The sequence below is a fragment of the Caretta caretta genome, chromosome 3 (assembly GCF_965140235.1).
Source record: "Caretta caretta isolate rCarCar2 chromosome 3, rCarCar1.hap1, whole genome shotgun sequence".
In the NCBI taxonomy this organism is placed as follows: domain Eukaryota; kingdom Metazoa; phylum Chordata; order Testudines; family Cheloniidae; genus Caretta; species Caretta caretta.
Window position 1 is genome coordinate 111,862,838 of NC_134208.1, and position 27,691 is coordinate 111,890,528.

At 42.9% G+C, this 27,691-nt stretch overlaps 1 protein-coding gene across 1 annotated transcript in view; it reads left to right on the top strand.

Annotated features, from left to right (window-relative positions):
- GRM1 (glutamate metabotropic receptor 1) overlaps positions 1 to 27,691 on the top strand; it is a 348,420-nt gene that overhangs the window by 283,194 nt on the left and 37,535 nt on the right. The window lies entirely within an intron of this gene.

The following is a 27,691-nucleotide window of genomic DNA, read 5'->3' on the forward strand; positions in this document are numbered from 1 at the left end:
ATTAAATATTTGTATTATGGTAGTGGCATTGTGTGGGGCACTAAACACGAGTAGCCCTTATTCACACAAGTGATGCCATTGATCACCACTCACATAGATAAAGTTACTCACATGCATACATGCCTATCCATAGACCGTAAAGAAGAATTTTAGCCCACAGCATTACATGACTGGGAGAAAACCAGTTTATTAGCTGAATGCATTTCCTCCAATGCAGGGATGCCCAATGTGACTGACAAGGAGTAAGACAGTAAAAAGCCCTCTTCTTGTCACAGCATCCCAAAGAGGTGTTAATGGAGCAGTCACTGTTAAAAATTCTTTTGCTTTTTTTGTCTTCATTTTGAAGACGTCCTAGGAGAGGGAGACCCGAAAGCCCTAAATAGCTTAATGTTCTCTCACTCTACGTTCAAAAGTATGAAACAAAAAGAAAAGGACCAGATTCTGTCTCCTCTTATTTCCCCGCCCTCCCCCTCCCCCCACCAGTCTGGTGACATAAAGGGGCTGCAGTGAGCCAGGGAACTGGCACAGGAGCAGTGTAAGACCAATGAAAATGGAACTATACTGTTCCCTATTCATAGACTTCAGTATACTGGAGCCATCCCCACAGTGTTTGCGCTTTGGCGATTCTGGGCTGAAGAGCAAGCCAGGTAAGGTGGCCATAAATCAGCCCTCTGCCAGGCTACATGCTCAGGGCTGCATCTCAGGGCACACAACACAGAATTTATTCCAAAATATTCGAGGACGGTGAATAAAGCTTTGGTTCTGATGGTTCATTCCTGGACCTAGTCTTACCCCATGAGATATATGTATATATACTAAAATATGTAGGGCCTGGTTTTATATATGCATTCATTTAAATCAGATGTGCAAAAGATCAGAATCCGTGTTTTCCTTTCCCTGTTCTTTTAAAGGCACAAATACTTTTATTTTATGAAGGAACGTTTGCTAGAAGACAAGTTCTTAGACATACCCTTTAAAGTGAATTGTGTTGCATATTTAGCACATTCAATTGAATATATGATTTTTCAGAAGTAGCCTTTGGTTGGCAGGATTTCTGACTTCTGTTTATATTTTATTTAAAAAAAACATCGGCACTGTGAAAATCGCGGGCCTGATTCAGGCGTTTAAATCACGAGTAATGTCGTTGCCGCCAGTGGAGCAACATCAGCATAAAACTGACATGAGACAAGAATCAGACCCCCGCATGTTTAAAACAGAAATCCTGCCCTGGTTACGTGACTCCCTAGACCTTCGGCTATCAATGCGGCCACAGCTGAAAATATAAAACACATTTTGCTACTTACGTTCATTTCGTGGTTTGCATTTCGCTCAGGCTGGGTCGTGGAACGAGGTGAGCCAGCTTTACTTTCAGAATCTCGTCAGTTTTAGATGCTGGTTCCCGTGCTATTGTGCTTTGGGTTTGTAGCACTGAGGAAGGGTATTACAGCCTAAGTCATTTAAAATCACGTACATGGTTCTGTTCATGTTGTTTTTATTAATGTTTTTTTCATAAAAGTGCAACAAAACACACATTTACAGAAAGAGCAGATTGGGCACAGTCTATCTAAACAAACTTCACTAAATATGAGCAAACAACAGTTGGCGGAAATGCTAAAGGGAAATACGTAGAAGGCCAGATTCTCCAGACTGTTAAGCCTGCATTGTGCATCTCTGGGCATTCGAAGGAGACTTTCACTTGGTTTTGTTGGACAATGGAGGATTCCCCTTGTGTAGGGTAATCCTCCAATGACACAGATCCACAATAGTAGTTCCTACATCACCCCATCCTGGCCCTGAGCATGGAGAGGGAAAGGGGCATTTCTACTCCTCTGCTACCAGGTCTCTCTTCAGTCTAACATAGCAAGGCATAACAAGATCCAGTGACTGGAAGTTGAAGTCAGGAAGATTTAAATTGGAAATAATAGGCATCTTGAACAATGAAGATAATTAACCACTGCAACAGATGACGAAGGAATGCAAGTAAATTTTCCATCATTTGGGGTCTTCAAATCAAGACTAGAGTTTTGCTAAAAGTTATGCTCTTGTTCAACCTTAAGGCATTAGGCTCAATGCAGAACTCCCTGGATGAAATTCTGTGGCCCATACCATCCAGGATGTACCCTAATTATAGATAATGTATTAATTAAATTGATTACTTAAGAATTCCTAGGATATCACTCTAAGGTTTGACAGATTCTTGTCCCAAGATCAGGCCCTGTATTATTAAAATTACTGTTCAGTTGGGAACTCCTGTGTGCACAGTTGCAGCACTCATACTTTAGGAACCCTTCTGTATTTACAATAGTTTATTAATACATATAGCAAAGTCACAAAAACTCTAACCCAGCAAGATAGATATAATACAGAATGTAGATCTGCAAATCCATATGGTCACATCAAAACTTGCAGAACAACCTGAAACGTTAGCCATGATCTTCCTCATCACCATCACCTTCCTCCTCCTCACCAGTGCCCATCATTCTGGCTCCTCACCTCTCTCTCCTCCGGCACACAGGCTGGGATACAATTTTACAATATATTGATGCCATTATGCCTAATGCATATTCAGTAGGGGTTTTCTCCTTTTTCCTTATTTGTATTTCCTCACTCTACTAATGTTGGGGTGCCCTTCTCCTCTCGATTAGTATGTTAATGATCTCAACTTATTATCATATACATCAGTTCATTACCATGGCACTCTTGTGGTCAGATATCTGTAGATGTTCTAGCCTAAAATATCTAAAAGCTGGTATGTTCCTGTGTTGGCTGGTGTCGTTATGGATAAACTTTCCCCTTAAATGCTATTCTCAGTTCCCCAAAACTTAGGGGTGACCATTAGGCCATTTATCTGTGCCAAAGTTTGTAGGCCTCAAGCCTTATGCTAACTAGTGAAGGCAATGTCTTACAGGATACAGGCCTGTAGGTTCCTTGTGCCACTGCTAAATAAAATGAATGTTAAAACTAGCTCTATGGGCTACAAGTAGGACAGATTAGATTATCATAATACTCACTACTGACCTTGCATCTGTGCTGCCAAAATGACCCCTGTAGATCACAGGCAGCCTGCATAAGAGAAAACATCCTTATCTTGGGTAAGGGGGTAAACGGGTGCCCATCGTCCTCATGACTCTGTAACAGAAAAATGGCTTGATACCACTTTTGGCCCTGTCTCCAGACTTGTGCCAAGGGCATCTTAGCTGCTCTGAGGCTCTGCTTCTCCACTGGCTTGCCCTGTCCATGGTAGGTTTGGCATTCTGACCTGGTAAGATTTTGCAGCTACTTTGCAAAGGCGTAAATGATTTAAGATAGCGAAAGGCCAGGGGCAATCAGGCCCTTGGTGTTTAAATTTGACCAAAGTGTTTGTCATTATTTAGGGAAGAACAGCTGTAAGGATTGATAAAAGCTCTTTTATACAAAGCCTAAATGTTGTCTTTTAAAATAGTTCTTAAAGGAAGCGGGAGGTGTGGAGAGCCTGCTGTTATTGGGTTGTTTTGTTGGGATTTTTGTCAAATAAATTAATCACTAAAGAGATACTTGGCAAGCACCATTCTATCAAAGCATCAGGAAGTGGATGCAAACCTGTGGTGAATATGAAGGTTTAGGTTTGTCAACAATGAAGTTTCCAACAGGCGTGTTAAATCAACAATAAAACGGTACCATGTGAACAGTGTTGTTGCATGCCCTACATCTGGAACAAAACCAATGGCTCCGTGAGCCCTGCTAACTTCAAAACACAGATGTTAGCAGAGAGAGGAGCATGTAAATGGCTGAAAAAAGACAACTTCTATTTTCAGTGCTCTGACTAATCGCATTCCCCTCAAAAAATGATCAATGCATCTTTTGCTTAATAGTGTTGCAATGAGACTAACACCTTCCCAATTTAAATAAGTCCAAACAAATTCTGGGGGGGTGGGAAGGGGACTGTTTTGGCCCAGTGAAGAATTCTTTCACTAGCCTTTGTTTTAAACTTGATTTCATAGACAAACATACACATCAGCATTCTAGAGAAACACAAAAGTAAACCATTGTGGTGACTTGTGCAGTCTCCCTACACAGAACTTCTAGGTCGTGAATCAGCTGACACTGATACCAAGGCAGATAGATTAAAACGGTGAGGATGGGAATGGTGAGGGACTATTTATGGATGATGTTCACTACACCCACATATTTACTGTTCACAAAAAATTCAGGCTCTATGTCAGAGGTGGGCAAACTACGGCCCGTGGGATGCATCCAGTCCATGGGCCCCTGAGCTCCTGGCCCGGGAGGCTCGCCCCCAGCCCCTCCCCTGCTGTGGCCCCTCCCCCCGCGACAAGGAGAAGAGGGAGTTGGATGGGTGGGGGGTTCTGAGAGGGGCAGTCAGGGGGCAGGAAGTGGGAGGGGTAGATATGGGGCAGGGGCCAGGCTGTTTGGGAAGGCACAGCCTTTCCTACCCAGCCCTCCATACAGTTTCACACCCCGATGTGGCCCTCGGGCCAAAAAGTTTGCCCACCCCTGCTCTATGTAGGTGGAATGAATCCCATACAGAGGCAGCTTCCCTCCCCCTTGACTTCTGCTATTCCCCTCAGTGGCCTGAAATCAAGTTTTGTGGCCCTGCCACACTTGTTTTGTGTGGTGTTGGGATGGATCAGCGTAAAGGTGGCTCTAGTCCACTTCCATGGTCTGTCCCTAATTTGGCTTATGCAGAGCCAGCATGGAGACCCTCTCTGTGGTGCAGAGGGAGTGCACAGGCATCCCCATGTGAGGGCTCTGCCTGTGATTGCTCCATATAGCTTTTATGTGGTGCTTAAGTGGTACAGATAGCCCTCTACACAAGATTTAAATGGTTTGTCAACAAGCAGGGCCTATTACTCTCCTCAGGCAGGCTCCTTGAGGACAGGCTGGAAGTGTTCACCTGCTCATTTGACTTGATTAATCACAGCCAGCCAGCTACATCCTTCCACTGCACAAAGTGACATAAGAAAAGAAAAGAAAAGAAAAGAAAAGAAAAGAGGATAAAATCATCTCAGGGGAGGAAAAAAAGGAGAATTAACTGTGCTGAATAAACTGTGTGTTGTTTGCCTTGAAAGCCTTCAAGATCCTTAGTTCTGAAGTCAATGGAGCTGCCCTGATTTGCACCTAAATGGAGCTGGAGATCTAGCCCTTCGTTTGTTATCTTGCCCTTGGGCATTTACATTATACTGAAGAAATTGCAATATCATCAAAGCAAAGAGCTTCCTTCCAGTGTCAAAGGCTAGTCCACCATCACTGGTAGTGGCAGCTCTCATCAGAACTGAGATTCTAAACAACTGTTTTCACAGGCCTGCATGGTAGGATTTTTTTTAAATGTACCTTTAGATTAAAAATTCACATACTTTTTCTTAGCTAAAGGGTACCTTTTTGATGGGAAAAAATTGAGTTGGGATTTTTTGGGAGGTGCTAGTTTGAACACTGAAGCCAAATCTATTCAGCTACATTTGCATTTGGGATGTGTTAAACCCTTGTTGCCTGTTTTTTAAACGACTGCTAGCATAATGAACGGCAATAGAAACTCAGTATTGTTGCTCCACTGAACCTAGTGAAACTGCTGATTTCTACCAGTTGAGGATCTGGCCCACTTACATGTGCAATTAACTTTTGACTTTCCTGGTTTTTCTTTTAGTTTAAATTTTCAAGCATCATGTTACATCCATGTGTGTCTTGTGTTTACGTCTTCTTTTGCTGCTGCTAGTCTTCTTTCTTACCTTTGAGTGCTGCTCCCCTTAAACCCTTGGCAGAAGACAGAGGGAAAGGGTAGGATGCGCCAATCTCCTAATTCCCTGGAGATACGTAAGGTTTTCCAGCTGAATTACATTCTCCTGGCTGGGTTACAATCTTTTGTAATGTGCAAAAAGAAAAGGAGTACTTGTGGCACCTTAGAGACTAACCAATTTATTTGAGCATGAGCTTTCGTGAGCCAGCTGTGGCTCACGAAAGCTCATGCTCAAATAAATTGGTTAGTCTCTAAGGTGCCACAAGTACTCCTTTTCTTTTTGCGAATACAGACTAACACGGCTGTTCCTCTGAAACCTGTCATTTTGTAATGTGGTGGTTCTAGTCTGAGCGCCGCCGTTGACTCACTTTTTGACCTCAGGCTGAGATATTTCACAGCTGGCTGCGGATTTGTGCCCCAGTTCCTATGAACATTTACCAGAATTGGGCATCAAAATCCCCTCGGGAGCTTGGAAATTCTCAGCCTGCATTTCTCTGTGCCTTAGCTTACTGTAAGTGCAAACTGGGTCGAGGGACAGATGAAGAGGCCATGACCCTCACAACCCTTCTCTTGACCAGAGTTTCCCTCCTTGTAAAGTGCATATGATGTTATAGCAGTAGCAGAATAGTCTAGCAGTGGTTCCACCTGGTCAGCTGGAGCTTATTTTCCTTCTTGTTTCCAGCTCCAAAAAGTCCTTGGAGACTGTGACAGTCACTGGAGAGGAAGGGCAGCAGAAGCCAACGTAACTGCCTCTTCTGCTACATAAGGGTAGAAGGAGAGGAAACAGAAGTTCCCTTCAGGTCCCAGAGCTCAGATTATACGGCTTTGGGAAGCAGTATAGAACGCTGAGATAGACAGAGTGACTGGTGGTCCTGGAGCTACCAGACACCAGCAAGAGAAGTACGCCATGATGGGCGGGGGAGAAAAGAGAAGTTTGAGGACTCCTGATATAGTGAGCTCAGCACTGGTCAAGCAGCCAGGAATCTCCAAGTTCCATTCCCAGCTCTGTCATTGTTGCTGTGTGGCCATGAGCAAGTCACACAGGCCAAAACTGGGTGCTTCAAGGCAGGCACCCAAATCCATTTTTCAGGCATCAAAATAAGTGGCTGGATTTTCAGAGCACTGAATTCCCACTCAGACCAGCCTCTGACATGAAGGCAGCAGTATCCAGTGTACTTCTCCCTCCACAGTAAGCTGTATGGATGACTACCATGCTCATGCGCACTCCCTCCCCACCCTGATAATGACTAGTTTTCAAAACTTTTTGAAGCCAACATGTTTTAAGGGGCAAACAGCACTGGCACACCCATCACTTAGTGGGGTTTCTGTTGAGCAATTTGAAGTACTCCCTCCCATGAGAGACTGAGCTCCGCATGTCTGGGAACAGGAAATCAGGGATTAAAGCCAAAACAAGCTGGCTGGCAGAGCACAGTACACTAGGCCAGGCCTACTCTGTACTCTTTTTCTCTGTTTATGTTCTCTCCCTCTCCAAGCTCTGCCCACTGGGAGTCACACTGCTTCTGTTCACAGCACCAAGGACAATACTCAGCCTGATCAAACATGTTGAAGAAAGCAGAATTTACCTTTTGACCTCAACTCCACAGCTCTGTTGTTATATCCAAAATTCACAGTTACTGTCACAGATAATTTTTCACTTATGACAGAAACAAGCAAAGGAACTCAACACCAGAACTGTTCACCTTTTAAGAAACCGTGAAAAGGATGTAATTTGGCATGCAACACCTCCTAATGACTTTTGGAATTATAAAGAATTATTTCCAAGGGGGGAAATTGTTCCCCCAGGATCCACAGACAGAGGAGATCCTCCATGCACAGATTTCCCCCTTCCTCTAAGAAGCAAGAGCCAATTGCCTCTGCAGCACTATGCCTTCCTGGATGCTCTAACTTTTGCTCAGTGGCCATTCCATTTTGCAGAACCCCCAAAGTGGTGGGAAGTTCTGGGGTATCAGCTTTGAGAAGAAGCATGCTGTCAGGGAGTGGGCCAAGGGTGCCCTGGAGCTGGTGTGAATGCAGAAGGCTTCCATGTGGATGGCCCTGGCCTCAGGCAGATACCCTAAAATCCCACTAGTTAGAGTTCCTCTCTCAGTTGTCATCCATCTATAGGGCTTGCCTGATACTGCATGCTTGCAAATTTGCCCCCTAGCATTCAGCCAACCATTACAGTGCTGCCTCCAACGGCAGCTCACACAGCCTTTCTCTCTCTCTCCCTAAGCCTGATCCTCTTCACCCTCAATGTCACTTCCTTTTCCTGTGAACTCTGCATAACACAATGCTCTCTGTCCCTCCTAGAATGACCTGTCCTTTCCCACTGACCCATCTGTTGTGATAATTAATGAATCAGCTGGTTCATCACAATATAAAATTCCCAGAAGACAACCTGTCCCCCCCAAACCCAATTGATTGGACTCTCCTTACACAAAGACTGACTCCCACCATATGTAACTAAGACAACTGAGTCCCCAGTTACGAAAGAACTTTGTCTTAGGGGTGCTAGCATTGGCTGGCTTCTAGACAGTTAGGCCTGTTGTTGTGGGTAAGGGACCCTAGTGATGAGGTAGGAAAGACAGTGTACAAACCTGCAACTCAGTGTAGGTCTCTTAGGAACTACTGTGTCAAGAGGGTACTTGAGCACCTGCTCCAAAACTGTTGGATATTAACCAGAGCAGTCATGGTTTCCTTATCCCAGGCTGGAGGAGAGACACAGGTGCTTCTGAGAAGGGCAAAAGTAGGCCTTTCTGGTAGGTCTCTCTCTCTCATCTCTTGGACTCCGGTCTGATGTTGTCCCCAAAGTCACTGCAGGAAGTTTACAGGCTATTAGGCCCATTACACAAACAGCAGAGACCGGAGCTTGCACAGGATAAAGTGAAAGCTCTGGCTGAGCTCTCTGGTCATCTCAGAGCTCTCCCAAACTTCAGTCCTGCTTCTTGTGAGCCATTTGCACTCCCTCGCCTTTGGGGGGAAAATTCTTAGCCTTTTATTTATTCAAAAGGTCTGTGATGACATTTCTGTTTTCTGAGCAGTTGGGCTCCTGTTGTAATGGAACTTGGAGCCAAAACCATAGCTCCAGTCTGGAGGCAGTTTAGGTCTGGAGTCACTGTTGCAACTGAAACTGGCTCCACTAGGAGAGGCTGGCTGGGCTCACAAACCTTCATAAGGATTACACAGCTCATTTGCAAATCGAAAGAGAGGCTAAATTTGCTGAATAAATTATTCCCTATGAATAGTTTGCTCAGCTCTAGAATCTAGGAACTAAAACCTGAGTTGTAAAAACCCAAAGTTGTGACTATGCAAATACAACAGAGATAGTGTATTCCAAGTGTGCCCCATTACGTGCTTCTGACTCAGCTCAGCATGTGCTAAGTTCAGATAGTTTCTTTCAGCTGGTGATTTATTCAGTTTTGTTCTCTGTTCATTGTCATAGTGGATCATATTAGAAATAAATGTCCCCTTCTCCACCCCAACCTATCCAGTCATTGAGTCCGTCTCCCCATACAAGGGGCAGGAGACAGTTCCCAAGAGAGGGCATATCAAATACTAAACTTGTTAGCCAAGAAGTTGTAATTCATATCAAGATTCGTCCATTCTAAAGCATTATAGCCAAAGCATGCCATAAGCAAAGAGTAACACTGACATAGTGACTCCCAGCTGGGTATCCAAATGCATTTGACTTATAGGCCTTCCAGTTCCATAAGTCTCATACTGATAACACAGTGTCTAAGGGGTTCCCTGTCATATGCCTCTTTGAAGCCAGTCTGAAGCACTTTTTATCCTTAAGGGATGCCAGATATCTCAAACGGCACCCTGGATATGATTGACTTAACGTGATCGGGACTGTCGAATCAGAACCCTGCTTCCAACACAGAGGGACATAGAAGATTGTAGCGAAAAGGCTTTCCTTTTTCAATCTAAATCGGAATGTGTTTGTCAGGGACCAGAGGTCTCAATTGCTGGTCCACAGGGCTTTCTGGAACTAGCAAGGGCCAGCCTGCCACTCAGTGACTTGCTAGCGGTTGCTAGAACTAGAAGCACAACTCTGGCGGAGGACTCCAGTCCTGGGATCTGATTGGCAGAACTCTTGGGATCCTGATTGGTTCCCTACTTCTATTTACACCAAGCACAGGAGCATGATGTTGTCCATGCAACTGGGTTTCCCTCACTTAGGACTGCTTCCCCTGTAATACCTGCTCCTACTGCCTGAATCTGATCTCCTGGTAACCTGAGCCTGTCTGACTCTCAGTCTGCCCGGTTATTTTCAAAATTTTTGTATTGGTGACCCCTTTCACACAGCAAGCCTTTGAATGTAAACCCCCCCAATTAAAAATGGGGGGGGGGCAGGATTTAATGGAGGCTCCGGGCTGTTAGCCCCACAGAGCTCACAGCTTGTGACCCCCATATAAACACCTTGCAACCCCCTGAGGGGTCAAGAACCCCAGCTGGAGAACCCTAGCCTGTCTCAGGCTCTGATTTCCTGGTATCTGAGCCAGCCTAGCTCCTAACTCCTGCTCTGACCACTAGGTCAGCCTGCCCATGCCTTGGTCATGACAGTACTGATGATGATGCAGAATACTTTAGAGGCAACATGTCTCACTCCCTGTAATAGAAGACTCATATCAGCTCCAAGGCACTTATATTTTTATTTTATTGTTCCAGTTTATTAAAAAATAACCTACTGAAGACCTTAGGTACATATACAAAAATGTTATCAAACCACATATGTTAGCTGCCTGAGTTCTGCATATCAAGAGTTTTTTTTACTGCAATGGCCTTCTGCTCAGCTTGGAAATAGGCATATCCCATTGAAAAAAGAGACAAAAGAGTGTAAAGAGGATTTCATGATCGAGAGTATTGTGTGGTGCTCCTCTTTGCTAGACCAACCAACATCTGAGCATGCAACACACAGGTTTTCTCTTTATATTCTTGTTGCCTGACTGAGACTGAGCACCAGTTGTGCTGAACTGAGCCCTGAGGTTAATCATCCAGTCAGATCAGTTTTACTAACATTTTCCCAGTGGTTTATTCTCTATTGGCAGTTCTGAAAGTTGTCACAAGTGGCTGGTACATATTTTAAACAGGCTCAGGCAAAGAAAAGTCATGTCTTTACAGAAGGCTAGTTTTAGTTTTTACCTGTTCTGAAAGCAAAGCCCTCTTTGAACCAATGAAGAAGTCAGACAATCAAAGTACCATATCATTCTACTGTACCTTTCTGTAGAAATCAGTGGTGATCCCATTAGCTTGCCACCAAAGAGAAGACCAGATATATATTTACTTTAAAAAAATACACCTAAAAGGAACATGGATGGCTGGGGGGAGTTCATAATTGGTTAGGAAGCCTTTCACCTATCAATCACTGATTTGAACCTGGGCTAAGTTGACAGTAATTGTGTGGTCCAATCCTCACCTTCTCATCTGACAACTGGCTGGTGGTAAGTGGGAAATGAATTGGTGATCTCAGTCCAGTACCTAACAGACATATGTCTACATCATAATTGGTACTAACTGGTACCCTTCTTGACAGTCACAACAGAGAGCTTCAGGCATCATGACTTAACTATCGTCTCACATCTAGTGACAAATCCAGGATAGAGTTGAGGTGCAGAAGTGGTATAGTGAGGAGAAGCTGACATTACAATTTCCTGTACTTTTCCTAGCTTATAGGCAAGCAGTGGATTTAAATTGCCAAGGCTGATAATATGCATTACATTTATTTAAATAATTTATTTTAAAAGTTCATTCTGGCTTTGAAGCTTGTGCCATTTTAAGCCCATTAAAAGAGCAGTGTGTCTGGAATGGTAATATTTTACATTTCTACCAAGCCTTCCATCCTAGGGCCTCAATTATTTTAGAACATTTGTGAATTTAGCTGAATTTTATAAGGTAGATAGGTATTATTATAATACCCATTTTGCAGATAAGAAAGCTGACACAAAGAAATTAAGGCCAACATTTTCAAATTTGGTTGTGTAGTATATGGAGAACAGATTTTATTCTGGTACAAATTCATCAAAGCAACTAATTGGGCGCCATCTTGAAAAATTTCCTTGCTTTCTCTCCTCTGACCCCCTGGAGCATGCTCAGTACAGCCTTAGGGCTTCTAACAGTAAATAGCTATTCTCGCATTGGCCGCCGGGAAGGAATAAGCATAACAAAAATACCTACAACATTACACTCCTCCACCTTTAAATGATTAGTAATAATACACTGAAAACATGAACAGTATAACAACAAATCAGAACATCCTAAGAGGCTGCGGTAGACTACCCTAATCCTCATGCCATGACAAGGGATTATTCTTCCCTTTCTATCATAAGTACCTTACTACTACAAGTCTAGTCTGTCTCTAGGTTTGAGAGATTTTTCAGGAATGGCACGGTGAAAACACCTGTAGTCCTTCATCAGTAGCAGATAAGTAAAAGATAAGGCTTTTTGCGCAAAGGTTTTATCGCCAAAGTGCCAGTGTAAACACCTTGCTTGCTTTTCTCGTTGTAATTGGCCTCAGGAGGTGTCCCACAATGCCTGCAGTGACTGCTCTGCTCATTGTTTTGAACTCAGCAGCCCTGCAGGCATGTGCCTCTCCCCTTTTAAAGCTCTGTTCTGACAGCCTGTTTGCTGTGATGCTCTGTTCCAAAACAAAGAGCAAATCATTAATGCTCCTGTGGAATGCTCCTGTCCTGCTGTCTCCCACACTAAAGAACACAGAGGCAGGCAAGCAGGCAGGCAGGGGTGGACGTGTGTGAGAAAGAAAGTCTGTGCTCTGTAGAGACAGGGAGGGAGGCGGGGGCGGGGGCTGTTGTCAGGGTTTCCCCCTCAGGACAGGTTGCTTTCGGCAGCTGACTGAACTTGGGAGACAGCATGCCGACACACTCACTCTCCCTCAACACACACTGTCTGTCTCTCCCCCTCCTCCCCATATACACACGCTCCCTGTCACACACACTCCCCCGACACTTCAGTTGAAAAGCAGATTGCAATCTAGTAGGATGCCCGTGGACAATGGGCTTGAGAAACCTGCATCATATGACGCTGTACCTGCCCCATGGGGCATTGCAAACCCTTCCCAAAGCACCCTGTGGCCAGTTGCCTGGTGGGATAGCTACCACAGTGCACTGGTCTCTTGTCGTTGCAAGAGCTACTAGTGTGGATGCACTCCAGCAACACAAGGAGCACAGTGTGGACTTGCAACAGCAGTTTAATTAAAATGCTTTAATAAAAGTCGTATAACTTTTGATGAAAAGACTTGGCAGTGTAGACATAGCCTCAATCACCCAACTTCTGGACCAACTTCTGTTGGTGAGAGAAACAAGCCACACAGAGGTCTTCTTCAGCTCTGAGAAAGGTGGAACAGATTGTTTAGCATAAGTAGTTAGCACATATTGTAAGGGACCAGTCAAGGTAGAGCGGTATGTTAATACCTCTGCAGTAATAGCATGAAAAGAGGGGAGTTAATGGGTTACAAATTGTTATAAGCCATAAATCCAGTGTCTCTGTTCAGTCCATGATTTTTAGGCTATGTCTACACTGGCAATTGAATGACAAAACTTTGTCTTTCAGAGGTGTTGAAATCTCCACCCCACTCCTGAAAGACAAACGTTTTGGTGACAAGAAGTGCCAGTGTGAACAGCATATTGTTGGCAGAAGTGCTCTCCTGCCGACAACGCAAATGCAGGTCATTGGGGGTGGAAGTATTTTGTTGGCAGGAGAGCTGACAAACAGCAGCTACACAGTGCGACTTTTAGCAGCATGGCTGTAGCAACACAGCCTTATGGCTAAAAGCTGTGTAATGTAGACATAGCCTTAGTGTCTAGCAGAGTAATGAATTTAAGCGCCCAGGTTTATCTTTTGAAAGTGTTGTGCAGGTTTCCTTTGAGGATGAGGACTGATAGGTCAGATATAGAGTGATCCTTTTGTGAAAAGTGTTCTCCCACAGGTGATAGGGTGTTTTTGTCTGTTATCACTTTCCTGCGTGAGAATATAGTGATTGTCTGGTTTCACCCACATAGTTGGTATTGGGACATTTAGTGCACTGGATGACGTACACCACATGTTGTGCTTGGCATGTTTAGCATCCATGGAGCTTGAAAGGTGTGTTGTGGGGGGGTGTTGATCATTGCAGCAGTGGAAATACGTTTGCAGGTTTTGCATTGGTTATTCTGGCAGGGTCTGGTGCCACTTTGAGGGGTCTGTCCTGGTCTGTGAGGAGCTTGCCTCTGATTATGAGTTTAGAGAGGCGGGGAGTTATTTGAAGGCAGAAAGGGGGGTTCAGGAAAGATTTCTTTCAGGATGGCGTCCCCATCAAGCATGGGTTGCACTTGTTTGATGGTACCCTGTATGGGTTGCAGTGTGGGGTGGTAGATGACAAGGGGTATGCAGTCAGAGGTGGTTTTATTTCTGTATTGAAGTGGGTTCTCTCAAGGTATTTGGGTGGCCCATTCCATGATGCAATCATCCTCACTTTAACAGCTTCCTCTGGGTATAGAAAGTCCAGATGAGTCCTTAGTTTCCTTCCCACTGAGAGTTCTGCAAGTGACTTTCTTGTTGTGGCTTGTGGTGTCACACGACACTCAAAAAGAAGCCTGCTCAGCTTGGCTTCTGTGGTCCAAGGATACCATCTTCTTCATTCCCTCTTTTATGATTGGCACAGGCTGCTCTGCTAGGCCATTTGAAGAAGAGTAATATGGAGCCGTTCTAATGTGTTTGAAGCTGGTTTGTTAAATAAGTTCCTGCAGTGAACTGGGTACTACTGTCACTCACCACTGCCTCAGGCAATCCAAAACTAGAAAATGTAGCTTGTAGTTTGTCAGTTGTGGCCTCTGCTAATAGAAGAAGGTGGGGTGGATTATTTTTTCACAATCCTGAGCAAAGTAGTTAAGCTGACCTATCTCCCCCCCACCGCAATGTAAACAGCACTTCCATCAACCTACCTATTGCCTGTCAGGGAGGTGGATGACCTACGCGAACAGGAGAACCCCTCCCGTTGTCATAAGTCATGTCTCTGTATGCAGTGTTTCAAGCCCTTAGTCTCTCTTTTTATCTGTGCAGCATCAGTTACAGAAGTGGGCATTAGTTCAATAAGGAGGATGGTTTCTGTAGGCTGAGGTAGTTTTGGCAGGCTATCCATTACCAGGCATATACTCAGAGCATCTGCACTACCCAATGCTTTTCTAGATTTAAAATCAAACCCATAGTCATAAGCTGATAAGGTGAGAGCCCATCTCTGAATTCTGGCAGCTGCCATAGCGAGTACAGGTTTGCTCTCACCAAGCAGACCTTTGAGAGGTTTATGGTCTGAATGTATAACAAAAAACCTGTGATATAGGTAAGAGTGGATCTTCTTTACCCCAAAAACTGCTGCTAGCCCTTCTCATTGTAGTTGGAAATAATTTTTTTCTGCTGAAGCTGGTGACCTCAATGCATAACTGATAGGATGCTCAGCTCCATCTGACATTCAATGGGCTAGTACCACTCCCTCCCCAGATGGTGAAGCATCACAAGACAATACTTAGTTATTTTTGGCTATCATCATGAACTAAAAGTTTTGATGACTTTAGCAATTTCTCTGCTTCTGTTCAAGCTAATTTTTTGTTTTGGATCCCACTGGAATTTTATTCCTTTCTAAAACAGTTTGTGTAATCGAGCCAACACAGATGCCAAGCTAGATAAAAATTTACCATAATAATTTAGCAGACCTAGAAAGAATTTCAATTCAGACAATTGGTGTGGAGCCTCAGTAAGCGCCCTCACATTCTCCTCTATTGAATGTAAGCCAGTGCATCAATTCTGTTTCCCAGGTAAATGACTTCAGCAGCCTGAAAAAATACACTTCTCCCTCTTAAGATGAAGACCTGCATCCGCCAATTTTTGCAGTACCCAATCTAAGCCAACAAAAATAAATATGCTTCTAAGACTAAAACCTGATTTAATAAACTAGAGTCTCTTCTTCACACAAATGTTTCTCACCAAATCTCTTTTCCAGCATGGCTCACCAAGCTCTCTGGCCAGGACCCTTCATAGAGCTTTGAATACTCGGTTCCTTCGTCTCCTCAAGTGAAGGATATTGTAGGGGTTCTCTCCCCATCTCTTATAGTCCCATAAGCCTTGGAAATGTGTTCTTCTGAAGAGTATCCCCAGATAACTTCTTATCCCTGCTGTGTGTAGAAGCCCAGGTGTCTGGTGTAGAATCTATTCTCACCTGCTGGTGATTTTTACAGTGCAAATGATCTCTTCCTGAAACCTCTGGTATAAATGACTAGCCCATTGAATTTGGCCAAACCTGGTTTTATGTGTTGGCCTCTTTCCTTTGTCTAAAGAAAACCTGTTTATCACCTCCCCCTATGTGCCTGGTTTGAACACATTTTAGTCACAAATTTCCAGGTCTGGTGTAAAGTTCTTTGTGGGCTTACCGTACAGGCATCACATATGAATATTAATGATCAGTGAGTTATTCATTTTCTACTGATATACTACATGCCACCTTTTGGGTAAATATTATGACAATATGCCATCCGGCAATGGGGTGCTCTTATGGTCACAGCTGCCCATGCCGTATTTACTGCACATTATTCAAACAGTGCTCTGAAGACAGTAATTAGTAATTTCTACATGGGGTTTCTATGGCACTTATCACTAGAGTATCCGAGTTCTTTGAAAACATCAGCTTATGTTTGTAACACCCTTGTGAGGTGATAGTGTGGTATTATCCCCATTTAACAGATAGGGAACTGAGGCACAGACTGAATACCAGTTTCCCCCCAGTTCCCAGACTCCATTCCAGTCACCTTGCCCAGCCAGTTCCAGTCTCCCCCCATCCCAGCTCGCAGACTGTTTCCCTTTCTCCATCTCTGTCAGCTTCCACTCCCAGTTTCTGCTCCCCTGCCCCAGGCTCCTTGTCCCTTTCTACTTCCCATGCCTCTGGTCTGACTTTTGTCCCCTCTGCCTTTGAATATGGCATCGTCTTCCTCCACACTGCCTGGGCCAAGCAAGGGGATCATTCAGAGCACAGGAAACAGTTTCTCTTCTTTCAGTTCAGGTGATTGGGCCTGGATCTGACCTGGCCTGCAGTGGCCCAGAGCTGCCATTGCAGGGAAAGTCCGGAGCAGACCTGGGCTACAACCTGTCCAGGGTGGAAGGAATTGTCAGGGAACGTAGCTGCTAAAATCCCAGTCTCTACTGAGCAGGTGGAAACTGCAGTTTTTCAAAGGCTTAACGCTTCATGAAATTTGAGCAGATTTTCATGGCAATGGCAAAAGAACCTTCCCCCTGCCAAATTTCATATCCCTGCTGCAAAGCATTAAGGGGCTAGAGCTTTTCAAAGAACAGGTCACCAGCATTTTTAGGATGGGCACTGCAACGTATTTTCCCCTTATCTCATTCTCACAATGAGCATGCGAAGGAAACAGCTGAATCTTTTTGGCTGAAAGTTTCACCAAAAAATTTAAAAAAAAAAAATCAGCCTGAGGCAGACACCCAACATGGAACATTTCAGGCCAAACTGAAATTTGGCAAAGTTATAAGCAACCAAAACCAGCGTCTTATAATAGGAAGTGGCAGGCAATCTTAATAAGTGAAACTGCCAGCCCCCCTATAACAAATGTTAAGGATAGCCTGTCAGCTACAATCAAAGAGCAGAAAAAGCAACATTTTGGTTTTGGTTTTTGTTCACAAAGAGATCGCTTACAATGCCAAATCACCTTGTCAAGCAGTCTATCTTGCTGAAACACTGAAAATGTGAGTCTGCCTATTATCCGTTGACACTTATTGTTCCTGTGTGTTATTTAGAGGAAAGGGAAGTTATTCATCCAGAAATAATTTGACAATATAAATTGTGTTGTTTTGTGCCTTTGTTGTCACTACAATTAATCAAGTAAAAGACGAAGTGTGGCTTTTGCCATAGCTCATCTTTGAAGTTTGGCAACTTGCTTGCTAGACAGTAGTGACCCTGAATTTCTGCATCATCTTAAGGCCAATTTTCAGTTTGGCACAGAGGATTCTCCAGCAACTTTCAATGGTCTGCTTCACATGCTGGGATATAAGGGAAACTAAATTAGTAACGAGAGGCAGATAATGGTATCTCCTTCCCCTTCCCCTGCCTACCCAGGAACCCAGACACTGGGGAGCACCAGATCCCATACAGACCACCCACATTCAACACACTCCTCATGGACAGGATCCTCAAGGGTTCCACCTTCTAGGGTAGGTTCCTGTCTATCTTTTCATTATATGTATGTGCCGCGCTTAGCAGAAGAGGGTCCTGATCCTTGATTAGTGGCCTCAATGCATTACCACAGTACAAATAAATAATAATAAGGCCCCAGCCACCCTGGGAGAAAGGAGAGCAGCAGTAGCTGCAAGTGACAGGGGAATGGAGTCTTGGGAGCCTTTCTGAGATCAGCCCCAGGAGTCTCAGTAGTAATACGTTTGAATTAAATATTTGATCAGGTCCAGCTGCTCTCATCTACCAGCATTTGTACATTTTGAAATAAATGTATTAAGACAATGGGAAGGAATAAGAAAAAACAACAAATAATTAATGGGACTAAAACTGGAACTATCAAAGGCAAGGTACATGGCTGCTAGAGGTAGTGTATAAATATATTGTTAATATGAAATTAACAAGAGTGCCAATCGTCACCCCATTCTCTTTGCTTGTAGATTGACTCCCTTCTCTCCTCCTCCCCTTTTGTGATTTTGTCTCATTTTGATTGTTAACTCTTCGGGGCTGGGCTATTTTTCCTTTATGTATGGCACCTAGCACATTTTGGTGTTCATGTGGTATGAATGATAATTGTTATAAAAACCAGTGGGCTCATTGTTGATGGAGAGTGTATTAAAGATTCTGTTGTCTGAACTTACTGTCATTGGCGAAATCTGGTTATCACTAGAAATTGCTACAAAATTTCTGCAAGAACATAGGCCACTCAAGTCCAGTAATATTCATATATACGGTAGTCAGCAATGTGCTTGTCGTCTTGTAAAATCAATATTCTTAAGAACATCTAGTGACGCATGGCCAGCCCAGGCACCAACAGAAAGAGAGGCCTTGGGCAAACCCCTCCACAGGATGTTAAAGAACATAATGTAGTTGTACACCAGATGTCTTTTTGTCTGATGTGCTTCAGAGAGAATGCTCAACGATACATTAATGCACTGATGCAAAGTTGACAGGGCTGGCAGCTTAAAACCAAAAAGACAGCCCGAGGTTAAGAAAATAAAATATTTTCAGAGTTCAAAAAGAAGGAGAGCTTCAAAAGGACTATTGAATGCAATATTCTGGCTGTCCCCCAAAAGACTAAAGAGTTTACTGCAAAAGCATAAAGCTAAAAATCTCCAGAAAGATAAAAAATGCATTTAAACATTAAACTAAATTTTAAAGATTGTGTCCAAATAATGCTAAAGATCTGATTTAAACTGATACAGCCATGGAAACTAAGACTAAAGGCAAGACAGTAATCCATCATTAACTGCATTCTTAATGCATTGTACCTCATAAGTAGCCAGACCTTGAATTTCACTTCACTCTAATTTTTGCCTGAGTAAGGATTCAGTAAAAGCCAAGTTACCGATCCTGCCTACTACTCCATAGCCCGATTAGGATAAGCAGCTCTGTTCAGAAAGGCAATTAAGCATGTGCTTAACTTTAACTTAATTTTAAGCACATACTTAAGTGCTTTCCTGAATTGGGACCCCATGGAAGTGCCCACATAATGCTGCTTGCAAGACTGGGGCCCCTCGAGATTTGGCCCACATTAGGTAAGTGAACCCAATATTTGGAGGCTTTGCACAATTTAGAGAGCTAAACACACAAATCAGTTCCATCCTTCAGAGTGCTCTGTGATGTTTCCTTTTACAGCTTTATGACTGGGAGCTATGTGGCCAACATAGAAAGTGTAAAACTGGCCATTCAGTGCATGAAATGAAAAGGTTTCTTTTGTTGTAGGTCTGTGACATTCAGTCCTCTATTGCTGACCTGCTCCAGCTCTGTCTGATGGCCCACATGCACTGTGCAACAGCATACCCATCACAGGAGCATGGAGGCTGTCTGCAGGGGTGAATTTATTTTTCAAATATTTATTTTTAATCATTCTTACTTATATTCTGCAGAATTTTTATTATCATCTTCATCTCTACTGCAATACTCTTCGTTGTGCAAATACTAGGGTTGTCAAGCGATTGAAAAAATTAATTGTGATTAATCGTGCTGTTAAACAATAATAGAATACCATTTGTTTAAATATTTTTGGATGTTTTCTACATTTTCAAATATATTCATTTCAATTACCACACAGAACACAAAGTGTACAGTGCTCACTTTATATTTATTTTTTATTACAAATATTTATGCTATAAAAAACAAAAGATATAATATTTTTCTATTCACCTAATACAAGTACTGTAGTGCAATCTCTAGAAAGTTCAACTTACAAATGTAGAATTCTGTACAAAAAAATAACTGCATTCAAAAATAAAACAGTGTAAAACTTTAGAGCCTACAAGTCCATTCAGTCCTACTTCTTGTTCAGTCAGTCACTCAGACAAAAAGTTTGTTTACATTTGCAGGAGATAATGCTGACCTCTTCTTGTCTATAATATCCCACCTGAAAGTGAGAAAAGGTGTTCACATGGCACTGTTGTAGCTGGCGTTGCAAGATATTTATGTGCAAGATGCACTAAAGATTCATATGTCCCTTCATGCTTCAACCAACATTCCAAAGGACATGCGTCCATGCTAATGTGGGGTTCTGCTCGATAACAATCCAAAGCAGAGCAGACCGATACATGTTCACTTTAATCTTCTGAGTCAGATGCCACCAACAGAAGGTTGACTTTCTTTTTTGGTGGTTCGGGTCTTGTAGTCTCCACATTGGAGTGTTTCTCTTTTAAGACTTCTGAAAGCATGTGCCACACCTCGTCCCTCTCAGATTTTGGAAGGCATTTAAGATTCTTAAACCTTGGGTCAAGTGCTGTAGCTATCTTTAGAAATCTCAAATTGGTACCTTCTTTGTGTTTTGTCAAAACTGCTGTTTAAGCATTCTTAAAAGAAACAGCATGTGCTAGGTCATCATTTGAGACTGGCTGCTATAACATGAAATATATGGCAGAATGTGGGTAAAACAGAGCAGGAGCCATACTATTCTCCTCTAAGGAGTTCAGTCACAAATTTAATTACCTCATTATTTTTTAATGAGGGTCATCAGCATGGAAGCATGTCCTCTGGAATGGTGGCTGAAGCATGAAGGGGAATATGAATGTTTAGCATATCTAGCAAAAAAATAACTTGCAATGCCGACTACAAAAGTGCCATGAGAATGCCTGTTCTCACTTTCAGGCAACATTGTAAATAAGAAGTGGGCAGCATTATCTCCCATAAATGTAAACAAACCTGTTTGTCTTAGTGATTGGCTGAACAAGAAGTAGGACTGAGTGGACTTGCAGGCTCTAAAGTTTTACACTGCTTTGTTTTGAAGTGCAGTTATGTAACAAAAAAAAGCTACATTTGTAAGTTGCACTTTCACAATAAAGTGGTTGCATTATGGTATTGTACAAGGTAAATTGAAAAATACTATTTCTTTTGTTTATCATTTTTACAGTGCAAATATTTGTAATTAAAATAATAATATAAAGTGAGCACTACACACTCTGTGTTATAATTGAAATCAATATATTTTAAAATGTCATAAAACGTCCAAAAATATTTAATACATTTCAATTAGTATACCATTGCTTAACAGTGTAATTAAAACTGTGATTAATCACGATTTTTTTAATTGCAATTAATTTTTTTTAGTTAATCACATGAGTTAACTGTGATTAATTAAGAGCCCTGCAAATACTAAACTGTTGGAGTAGGCTATACTCTGTATCTTTTATGCCTGTGGTGTCCTATTTCAATGAAAACAAATTCCAAAAAAAAGCCCTGGCTAGATGGGTTTCGTGCAGTGAAGCTACATGTGTGCATTTCCACTGTTGTTGTTGACATTCCAGTAGTGTCTAGAGGCCCCAACAATGATGACGGCCCCATTCTGCTAGGTACTGTAAATACACTTGGGCCCAGATGCTCAAAAGTGTTTAGGCACGTAACTCCCATTAATTTCAATAGAACCTGGGTGTCTAAATAACTTGGAGGATCTGGGCTGTAGTAAAATCTGCTCTGAAGAGCTTAGAGTCTATGGGCCCACTCCTGCAAACACTTACCCACATGCTTAACTTTATGTACAAGTGTTCTCTCATTGATGCCTAAGGTGCCTGCTTAGGTACTTCTGAAAATCCCACTAGGGACCCATCTGCATCTTTAGGTGACTAAATAGCTTTGAAAGGGTGGCCCTTGGGGTTTGCAGGATTGGGACTGTAACAGACAATAAGCGGAAGAAAGGAAGCAGTAATAGCCCCGTGTGACATTTATGCTACTGTACTCTGGTACCAACTGCCATGTTTTCAATATCCATTTTAGAACTGCACCTCTCAAAATGGTTGGCTCTTCAAGGTGGTGGTATACAGTGTATCCCTGTGTATCTGAACAAGAGGATTCACAATGCATACTCAGTGCTTCTCCTCATAAACATAAAGCTCAATTCCATGTATAAATGTTACCGTGGCAGCCAGTCACATGTGTCCTTCTGTTGGAATATTCAACTGATCAGCATGGCAAATTGCCTCATGATAATGCTCATTAATTTCATGAGCTCTTATTGTTTATTAAACTACTGTCTTCTAAAATTATTAGGGCCAAATAGATTTAATTGTGAGGAAAAACTGCTGCAGGGTTTGACAATCCAATTCCCTTTCCTTTCAGTTAAGCGTTTTATTAAAATCAACATACTACTAAACTGTACATATTTATAATAAAATGCTGAAACCTGACAGTAGGGTGTTGCTAATTAGCTGTTGAAATATTTGTGTAGATTGAAAGAGGAAATGAGAGAGAGATGAATTTCATCATGTGATATTTAATACAACACATAACAACAATTCCCTTGTAGGTGACGTTATCAGTAGTCAACAACTGGTCTTCTGAACTAAGCCTCAGGGTATGAGCTCTGTGTTCTGATATTAAGCACAGTAACTAATTTGAAGGAGGTTGCTGGTAAAACAATCTAGCATCAGCGGATCATTATAATAGTAATAGTCATATTTTGGCAAAAGAACAAGCCTGAGGACAGCTCATCAGCTATATGTGTGAAATGCTGGTGGATGCAGGGAAACAACTGATTTTCTAGTGTTTTTGAGCTATTTTTTCCTTAATCAGAACTCAAAATATTATTCCAAATACTTTAAATGTTTAGTTTTATCATTCAAATGATTCTTAAAAGATTCCTGAAGGAATATTTTGAGAGTTGGGCAAGTACCTGGAGACAGAAAATTGAAGAAATCAACAGATTGATACATTGGACTCCAGCACTGCTTAGTCAACATGTTTCTTTTAACTGGAGATAGGCTCAAGGTCAGCGGTTAAAGCAGAACAAAACAGGCAATGTTACTAACCAATTCTGGTGATTGCATGCCTTTGCGTGGTGAAATAACATTTCATTGTCTTGTGTGATGGAACATGGCATAGTTAAGATAAAGAAGTCAGGAAAGGAATAAATATGTCAAAGAATGGTCCATGTTCCCCAAACAGGCCTCTAGCAGGTCCAATGAAAAAGTGTGTGTGTGTGTGTGTGTGTGTGACAGAGAGAGAGAGAGAGAGAGAATGTGTACATACACCCAAAATGTGGAATTGCGCAGGGGACCATCAAAGTGGAGAGTTGGTTGGGAATTTTCCATCTAAATGAGTTTTCGATGAAAAAATAGAGTTTCCCAACTATTAAATTTTTCCACAGGAAATGCTGAAATTTTTCAATTTTCCATAAGGAAATTCTAAAAAATAATGTTTCATTCTGAGTCAGTTCAACATTAATCTGTGTGTGCTGTAGCTGCCACAGTGCATCATGGGTGTTGTGATTTGGGTGTGTCATGTCCCCATTCCCTTCTATGGACCAGGCTCCCTGGCTGGACTACGTCTCCTACGATGCTCTGTGATATCTGTCCTCCATATTTTCTTGTAGAAAGAAGTTAATGGACCTCTCTCATTGTTTTCAATAAAACTATATTGATTTACAGCAACTGAGGAGCTGGTTCTATGTCATTGTAGCCTCACTGAAGCCAGTGAGGCCACATGCTTTTAATGGAAGGGAGAACTTAGCCATTTTTTATCGGATTTCAGACAGTAAGGATGTTTGCAGTTATAGCATAAACCCATGAAAATCAGGATTTATAATGGCAATTTTGGTACAGCATTAGTTAGAACTAGGGTTGCCAGTTGTCTGGTTTTTGACCGGAACACCCGATTGAAAAAGGATCCTGGTGGCTCCGGTCAGAACTTCTGACCAAGCAGTTAAAAGTCCAGTTGGTGGGGCTGGCAGGCTCCCTACTCGGCTCCACCCAGCTCCCTGGAAGTGGCGACATGTCCCTCGTCTCCTAGGTGGAGGGATGGCCACAGAGTCTCCTTGTACTGTCCCCGTCCCAAGTGCCAGCTCAACATCTCCCACTGGCCAGGAACCACAGCCAATGGGAGCTGTGGGGGCTGCGCCTGCGGGCAGAGGCAGTGAGCGTCCACCATGCAGAGCCGCCTAGCCATGCCTCTGCCTAGGAACCGGAGGCACGTGTCGCCGCTTCCAGGGAGCCCCACGAGGTAAGTGCCCCACACCCCCTCCGACACCCCAACCCTCTGTCCCAGGCCTGAGCACCTTCCTGCACCCCAAAACTCTCATCCCTGGTCCCACCCTAGAGCCCGCACCCCCATCTGGAGCCCACACCTGCTCCCGCACCCCAACCCACTGCACCAGCCCAGAGCTCCCTCCAGCACCCAAACTCTCTCCGGAGCCTGCACTCCACACCCTTTCCTGCACCCCAACCTCCTCATCCCCAGTCCCACTCCAGAGCCCGCATCCCCAGCCGGAGTCCGCATCCCCTCCTGTGCCTCTGCCCCAGCCCTGACCTCCCTCCCACACCCAAACTCCCTCCCGGAGCCCACACCCTGCACCCTTCTGCACCCCAACCCCCTGCCTCAGTCTGGAACCCCCTCCCACACTCTGAACCCCTCAGCTCCACCCCCCAGCCTGGAGCCCCTCCTGCACCCCAAATCCCTCATCCCCATGCCCTCCCCAACCCCCTGCCCCAGCCCAGAACCCCCACCTGCACCCTGAACCCCTCATTTCTGGCCCCACCCCAGAGCCCACACACCGAGCGGGAGCCCTCACTCCCTCCCACCCCCCAAACCCCTGCCCCAGCCCAGTGAAAATGAGCAAGTGAGTGAGGGTAGGCGAGAGCCAGTGACAGAGGGAGGGGGATGGAGTGAGCAGGGGAGGGGCCTCAGAGAAGGGGTGTGGCAAGGGCAGGGCCTCTGTGAAGGGGTGGGGCAGGGCAAGGGTGTTCAGTTTTGTATTATTAGAAAGTTGGCAACCCTAGTTAGAACACCATTTCAGAAGACAAACGAGAATTTGAATATCTAATCTAGATTGAACAAGTTTCCACTACAATAATGACACATGATCATATTGCTTCTGAATATTAGGTTAAAATAGTTTGCAATCCTCAGCTAGTATAAATTGCATTGCTACATGATCCTGTTGCTGAAATAGTGGAGCATATATTATATAATATATCTAGGGAGGCCAGATAAAAATATTTTACATTCCATCTCTAGATGCTGAAAGTGAACATTCCTAAAATATTGATGTAATCTCAGTTAAATAATTAATTAACTAGTTCAGTATAAAAATATATTATGGGTCAGCAGAGCTTTCCAATCTTTTGTGCCAGTGTTTTAATCCCAGAGTAATCAAAAGTGATTGCATTTTGATTGTATACTCTATGTTGTTGTCATTATAAGAACACTTAATTTTTAACATCATACACCATACTTAAATGTTTGGACTACAAATGGAGAGGAAATGGGATCTCTGCTTTTGTTAGCAAGAACATACCACATTTCATAAAAGAATCAAGAACATGGATGGATGTCTCATTGGATTGTTAATAAAACACAAAGCCATTTAGATCTATTCTGGGCAAAACTAGGGGCCAAAAATGATTATTGTCCATAGTTCAATGCCCTATAATATTAATAGACAAATTTCAGAAGGTCAAGTGCGCAGTTACACAGCTATCTGGAGAATAATAATAATGTGAATGCTGATTTCCATTATCAGCAATGCTGTGCCAAAATTGCCATTATAAATCCTGATTTTCCTGGGTTTATGCTCCTTTTAGATATGATAAAAGGGGACAGATATGATACAGCTTACAAAATCTTTTGCCACAGAAAAAAAGACCACCAGGACTAACGGCTAAATGCACACAAACTGCTTGGATAAATTAAAATAAGAATGCAGAACTGCCATAGCAGGGTTCATTCATGCTAATGTTTCCAACAACAGCATTTCCATTTATATTACCCTAAAATATTGCCTCTATACGCTGTGTGCAATAATACACACTCTTAGGGCTTGTCTACATAGGGGGCACAGAAAAATCAATCCGAATTAACTAAGTGTGAATTCAAGGTGGACTGTTTAAGCTACATTAAGCCCCTGTGTGGCCTTTCTTATTTAGAATTAAAGTGGCCTTATTCCAGTTTATCTTAATTCACTTCCAAAGTGAAATAAATTAAACCAAATTAAGGCCACTTTAATTTTGAATAAGAAAATCCACACAGGGTATGTCTACACACTGCTAGAGACCAATTCAGACCTACAGGGCTTGGCCTACAGGGCTGTTTCATTGCTGTGTAGACTTCTGGGCTGAGGCTGGAGCCCGGGCTCTTGGACCCTGAGAGGTAGGAGGGTCCCAGAGTTCAGGCTACAGCCCAAGCCTGGAAATCTACACAGCAATGAAATAGCCCCAGAGCCAAAGCTGGCTGGCACAGGCCAGCTGCAGGTGTCTAGCTGCTGTGTAGACATACCCACAGGGCTTAATGTGGTTAAACCAATCCACTTTAAATTCATGCCTTTAGTTAATTTGGATTAATTTTTCTGAGTTCCCTGTGTAGACAAGCCCTTTAAAAATAGAAAAGCTGCATATTCTGGATCTTCACATGCAATAGTGACAATAATTCAGCTCAATTTCCTCAAATTACAGTTAATCTCATAGAAAAGTAATAAACAATCCAGGTTACCCTACGGCCATGGAGTCTTGAAGGATGACCTTTCTACAAGGAAAGAGTGAGGAAGAAAGAGTACTTTATTTGCATTCCTGTTCAGAGATACAGTAAGAAGAATATATAAGAACATATTTTGCTGATCTTATTCATATACACAGTCATACTGAAGTCAAGCCTGTGTGAGTAAACTGAGTAGGATTTGGCCATTGTGTTATTTATAGGTAAATGGGTCTCAGAAATACAGGTGTTTGAGAAAAAGTCCATGAAAACAGAACACGTACAAACCAGTGAATGTGAAAGCCTATTTGTAATTCGGATTTATTTCTCTCTCTTTTTTCTACTTTATTTGCATTTTTCAGGCATCTGTTATCCCCTTCCCTGCCTCATATATACCATTTTGGCAAGTTTTCTGAATTGTCTACTGAACCAGAGGAGGGTAGGTATGTTGCAGAATTTAAACAAGGAAGATGTTATGTGCTGTCCCACTTCTTGTATAAATTAAGTGATTGTACAAGATTCTCAGCAACTGAGATCACAATATGGAGATTAGATGTGATACAGGGATAAAATGGAGAAATTTAGCAGAATATACCTAAAATAGCTCACAGTTGGGTAACTGAATGGATCAGAAGATTGGAAATGATCTTCTACCACTAAGATCACTGGTTTAACAGGTTTTAAGGCCAAAAAGGACCATTATGATCATCTAAACTGACTCTTTCATAACAAAGGCTATATAACCTCTCGCAGTAATTCCTGCACCAAGCCCATAACTTCTGGTTTGAACTAGTAGAGCTTATCTTTTGCAA